Source organism: Triticum aestivum, chromosome 7B (assembly GCF_018294505.1).
Source record: "Triticum aestivum cultivar Chinese Spring chromosome 7B, IWGSC CS RefSeq v2.1, whole genome shotgun sequence".
NCBI classification, from domain to species: domain Eukaryota; kingdom Viridiplantae; phylum Streptophyta; class Magnoliopsida; order Poales; family Poaceae; genus Triticum; species Triticum aestivum.
This window is the reverse complement of record NC_057813.1, coordinates 444,347,688-444,354,319: the sequence shown is the minus strand read 5'-3', so window position 1 is coordinate 444,354,319 and position 6,632 is coordinate 444,347,688.

Below are 6,632 nucleotides of genomic sequence, written 5' to 3'. Positions count from 1 at the left end.
GCGGTATTGTTGGATGAAGCGGCCCGGACTGACATTACGCGTACGCTTACGCGAGACTGGTTTTACCGCCGTGCTTTGCACACAGGTGACTAGCGGGTGTCTGTTTCTCCAACTTTAGTTGAACCGAGTGTGGCTACGCCCGGTCCTTGCGAAGGTTAAAACATCACTAACTTGACGAACTATCGTTGTGGTTTTGATGCGTAGGTAAGAACGGTTCTTGCTCAGCCCGTAGCAGCCACGTAAAATTTGCAACAACAAAGTAGAGGATGTCTAACTTGTTTTTGCAGGGCATGTTGTGATGTGATATGGTCAAGACGTGATGCTATATTTTATTGTATGAGATGATCATGTTTTGTAACCGAAGTTATCGGCAACTGGCAGGAGCCATATGGTTGTCGCTTTATTGTATGAAATGCAAGCGCCCTGTAATTGCTTTACTTTATCACTAAGCGGTAGCGATAGTCGTAGAAGCAATAGATGGCGTAACGACAACGATGCTACGATGGAGATCAAGGTGTCGCACCGGTGACGATGGTGATCACGACGGTGCTTTGGAGATGGAGATCACAAGCACAAGATGATGATGGCCATATCATATCACTTATATTGATTGCATGTGATGTTTATCCTTTATGCATCTTATCTTGCTTTGATTGACGGTAGCATTTTAAGATGATCTCTCACTAAAAATTATCAAGAAGTGTTCTCCCTGAGTATGCACCATTGCGAAAGTTCTTCGTGCTGAGACACCACGTGATGATCGGGTGTGATAGGCTCTATGATCAAATACAACGGGTGCAAAATAGTTGCACACGCAGAATACTCAGGTTAAACTTGAAGAGCCTAGCATATAACAGATATGGCCTCGGAACACGGAGACCGAAAGGTCGAATGTGAATCATATAGTAGATATGATCAACATAGTGATGTTCACCATTGAAACTACTTCATCTCACGTGATGATCGGACATGGTTTAGTTGATTTGGATCACGTGATCACTTAGATGACTAGAGAGATGTCTGTCTAAGTGGGAGTTCTTAAGTAATATGATTAATTGAACTTAAATTTATCATGAACTTAGTACCTGATAGTAGTTTGCTTGTCTATGTTTGTTGTAGATAGATGGCTCGTGCTGTTGTTCCGTTGAATTATAATGCGTTCCTTGAGAAAGCAAAGTTGAAAGATGATGGTAGCAATTACACGGACTGGGTCCGTAACCTGAGGATTATCCTCATTGCTGCACAGAAGAATTACGTCCTGGAAGCACCGCTGGGTGCCAGGCCTGCTGCTGATGCAACTGACGACATTAAGAACGTTTGGCATAGCAAAGCTAATGACTACTCGATAGTTCAGTGTGCCATGCTTTACGACTTAGAACCGGGTCTTCAACGACGTTTTGAACGTCATGGAGCATATGAGATGTTCCAGGAGTTGAAGTTAATATTTCAAGCAAATGCCCGGATTGAGAGATATGAAGTCTCCAATAAGTTCTATAGCCGCAAGATGGAGGAGAATAGTTCTGTCAGTGAACACATACTCAAAATGTCTGGGTATAATAATCACTTGATTCAACTGGGAGTTAATTTTCCTGATGATAGTGTCATTGACAGAATTCTTCAATCACTGCCACAAAGCTACAAGAGCTTCGTGATGAACTATAATATGCAAGGGATGGACAAGACTATTCCCGAGCTCTTCGCAATGCTAAAAGCCGCGGAGGTAGAAATCAAGAAGGAGCATCAAGTGTTGATGGTCAACAAGACCACCAGTTTCAAGAAAAAGGGCAAAGGAAAGAAGAAGGGGAACTTCAAGAAGAACAGCAAACAAGTTGCTGCTCAAGAGAAGAAACCCAAGTCTGGACCTAAGCTTGAGACTGAGTGCTTCTACTGCAAGCAGACTGGACACTGGAAGCAGAACTGCCCCAAGTATTTGGCGGATAAGAAGGATGGCAAAGTGAACAAAGGTATATGTGATATACATGTTATTGATGTGTACCTTACTAATACTCGCAGTAGTACCTGGGTATTTGATACTGGTTCTGTTGCTAATATTTGCAACTCGAAACAGGGACTACGGATTAAGCGAAGATTGGCTAAGGACGAGGTGACGATGCGCGTGGGAAATGGTTCCAAAGTCGATGTGATCGCGGTCGGCACGCTACCTCTACATCTACCATCGGGATTAGTTTTAGACCTAAATAATTGTTATTTGGTGCCAGCGTTGAGCATGAACATTATATCTGGATCTTGTTTGATGCGAGACGGTTATTCATTTAAATCAGAGAATAATGGTTGTTCTATTTATATGAGTAATATCTTTTATGGTCATGCACCCTTGAAGAGTGGTCTATTTTTATTGAATCTCGATAGTAGTGATACACATATTCATAGTGTTGAAACCAAAACAAGCAGAGTTGATAACGATAGTGCAACTTATTTGTGGCACTGCCGTTTAGGTCATATCGGTGTAAAGCGCATGAAGAAACTCCATACTGATGGGCTTTTGGAATCACTTGGTACTTGCGAACAGTGCCTCATAGGCAAGATGACTAAAACGCCGTTCTCCGGAACTATGGAGCGAGCAACTAATTTGTTGGAAATCATACATACTGATGTTTGTGGTCCAATGAATATTGAGGCTCGCGGCGGGTATCATTATTTTCTCATCTTCACAGATGATTTGAGCAGATATGGGTATATTTACTTAATGAAACACAAGTCTCAAACATTTGAAAAGTTCAAAGAATTTCAGAGTGAAGTGGAAAATCATCGTAACAAGAAAATAAAATTTCTACGATCTGATCATGGAGGAGAATATTTGAGTTACAAGTTTGGTTTACATCTGAAACAATGCGGAATAGTTTCGCAACTCATGCCACCCGGAACACCACAACGAAATGGTGTGTCCAAACGTCGTAATCGTACTTTACTAGATATGGTGCGATCTATGATGTCTCTTACTGATTTACTGCTATTGTTTTGGGGTAATGCTTTAGAGACGGCCGCATTCACGTTAAATAAGGCACCATCAAAATCCGTTGAGACAACGCCTCATGAACTGTGGTTTGGCAAGAAACCAAAGTTGTCGTTTCTTAAAGTTTGGGGCTGCGATGCTTATGTGAAGAAACTTCAACCAGATAAGCTCGAACCCAAATCAGAGAAATATGTCTTCATAGGATACCCAAAAGAGACTGTTGGGTACACCTTCTATCACAGATCTGAGGGCAAGATTTTCGTTGCTAAATTCGGATCCTTTCTAGAGAAGGAGTTTCTCTCGAAAGAAGTGAGTGGGAGGAAAGTAGAACTTGATGAGGTAACTGTACCTGCTCCCTTATTGGAAAGTAGTCCATCACAAGAACCGGTTCCTGTGTCAACTACACCAATTAGTGAGGAAGCTAATGATATAGATCATGAAACTTCAGATCAAGTTTCTACTGAACCTCGTAGGTCTACCAGAGTAAGATCCGCACCAGAGTGGTACGGTAATCCTATTCTGAAAGTCATGTTACTTGACCATGGCGAACCTACAAACTATGAGGAAGCGATGATGAGCCCAGATTCTGCAAAATGGCTAGAAGCCATGAAATCTGAGATGGGATCCATGTATGAGAACAAAGTATGAACTTTGGTTGACTTGCCCGATGATCAGCAAGCCATTGAGAATAAATGGATCTTTAAGAAGAAGACTGACGCAGATGGTAATGTAACTGTCTATAAAGCTCGACTTGTTGCGAAAGGTTTTCGACAAGTTCAAGGGGTTGACTACGATGAGACTTTCTCACCCGTAGCGATGCTTAAGTCTTTCCGAATCATGTTAGCAATTGCTGCATTTTATGATTATGAAATTTGGTAAATGGATGTCAAAACTGCATTCTTGAATGGATTTCTGGAAGAAGAGTTGTATATGATGCAACCAGAAGGTTTTGTCCATCCAAAAGGTGCTAACAAAGCATGCAAGCTCCAGTGGTCCATTTATGGACTGGTGCAAGCATCTCGGAGTTGGAATAAGCGCTTTGATAGTGTGATCAAAGCATATGGTTTTATACAGACTTTTGGAGAAGCCTGTATTTACAAGAAAGTGAGTGGGAGCTCTGTAGCATTTCTGATATTATATGTAGATGACATATTATTAATTGGAAATGATATAGAATTTCTGGATAGCATAAAGGGATACTTGAAGAAAAGTTCTTCTATGAAAGGCCTCGGTGAAGCTGCTTACATATTGGGTGAGCGAGTGCTAAAGCAGCAACTCCTGTAGCTGCCAGAGGTCGTGCAGCAGTAGAAGCAGCGCAATCGAGAGCAAGAGCAGAGCAGCAGCACGAACAAAAGCAGGAGCAGTGCAGCAGCGTGACCGACAGCAAGAACAGAGCCGCAGTGCGAGCGAGAGCCGGAGCAGCTGCAGTTAGTGCCGTTGTGGAAGTCGCCGCCGAGGAAGCAACTACATGGGGGAGATACGCCGTGGATGATGTGGCCGGCGACGGCACCGTCGATGGAGACACGCCATGTTTGCTCGGTATCGAGCACCAGCAGCCCCGTAAGATCGAATAAAATATAAAATGCAGCGGTGAGTGTAGAACCTCCTTGGTGGCGCCGAGTTGGCCTCGGCTTCATCGGAGGAATTGGTGAGGGTGTCGCGGTTCTAGTGGGGTAGGTCAAGACGGCGCTGTGGGGATTGAGGTGGCGTGATAGACGAGGCGAACGTCGGGGTAGATCCTTGGAGGTGGAGGACGGGACGGCTGATCTGGCGGGACGATGAGATCGACAACGGATCCTCATCCGGTGCGGTGGACGAGGGACATCGAGCTGTTGCGGTGGACGACGTAGTCGGGGAAGAGTCTCCGGCTGGGCGACGGTCGGGAGGCCGTCGGAGGAGCGTGGGGTTTCGCGGGTTTTGGCGTCCTCGGTGTATGAATGGGGGGGCAAAGGGGGAGGGGGAGCCAAGCTTAGGGACGCGCTTGTCCGAAATGTAGGGTAAGTTACCAGTGTACCTCCATCGGTTTTGACACCGTGACGTGGAGCTTCATTTCCGGCTGAGGGGTAGAAGGGGGATTTTGCATGTCTGGGCTGCGAGAGCGATTTCGGATGAGGAGGGAGTTCTCGCGCGCGTCCAAATTTCGGGATAACAAGGCGCGGTGCGGGTTGAAGAGGCGGGAGTTTCAAAGTAGGTGAGACAAAAGATACTCGAGCTTGAAAATTTCGGGATAACAAGGTGCGGATACCTTGTTCGGCAGAACAAACTTAATGTGTAAAAAAACAATTCATACAAGGCACAAGAGAGTCATGTCCCCTTTTACTATATTGCTATAGATGCCATTGAAAAAACTACAAGAAAAATGTAAAAAAAATCGGGAGAACAAGATTACCCTGCACAGTACCAAATCGATTCGCACTTCCGTCAACAACAACAAAAAACAAATCAATTCCCACCAAAGAAAGAGTAATGTCCCTTTTTATATGATTACAGATGCCATGATCTTGAATTTCAATTTTTGAATCCACGTTATGTTGAATTCGAATATATCGTTAGGTGACCTTGTAGTTTATAATTGATGTAGTCGTACATTTTGATCTTCCATCATATATGGACATTTTACTCCACCATGTGAACATATATATTGTCGTCTACCATATGGACTAAATTTGAATCAATTTTCCTTATTTGAATATGATTGTTGTCAAGTTATACAATAATTTAAATATTATCTTGATAACAAAAAACATGCATATAGCAGTAATCATATTTCACTCTGAACTACATGTACCATACGCTCTCCAATTCAAATATTTGTATCCATTTTATGTTGAATTCAAATCACAGTACATTATTGGTCTAGGTAGCGAGATGTTCGGGATAATCTATACCCTGTTTTCATATGTATAATTTTTGGCTGAATTGGGACAAGTTTTGGTATAAGCTTCTTGCGAAACCGGAGATTCTCTCAACAAGCCTCGTGGTTCCGAGAGGGAACGTGTCACCTTTGTGTGCGAAACAATATACGCTGCCTCCCCCCTAATTTTATTTACATAGGCAACATAGAACTATATGAGTGCCCTATTAAATTTTGGAATTATTTCGGGTTCATTTGGCCTTTTTATACATTAATTGAGTTTCTGGACTTTTAATGTGCATAATCTAAATATGAATTGCATGCACATGCTCTGGTGCACCAAAGTGGGTTGAAAAATCACATGTGTGTCCTTGGTTGAATTTGTAGGTCCCATGGAAGAAATAAGAATGAAATTCAAACATCTGGGCGTCATGACTCGGCCGAGAACATCAGGAAACTTAGATTTTAAATTCATGTAAATCCAAAACTAGCCTGGAAATCATGAAACTTGGCATGGTGTCATGTCATGGCACTAACATGTTGTGGTAAAAAATTGGGCCGATTTGGAAGCTCGTGGTTCTAAGAGGGAACGTGCCACCTTTGAATGTGAAACGATATATGCTGCCCCCCTTGAGTTTCTTAACAAAGGCAACATAGAACTACATTAGTGCCCTGTTAAATTTTGGGATTATTCCGGGTTCGTTTGTTGTTTTTTATACATTAATTGAGTTTCTGGTCATTTAATGTGCATAAGTCAAATTTGAACTACAAGCACATGCTCTCGTGCACCAAAGTTGGTTGAAA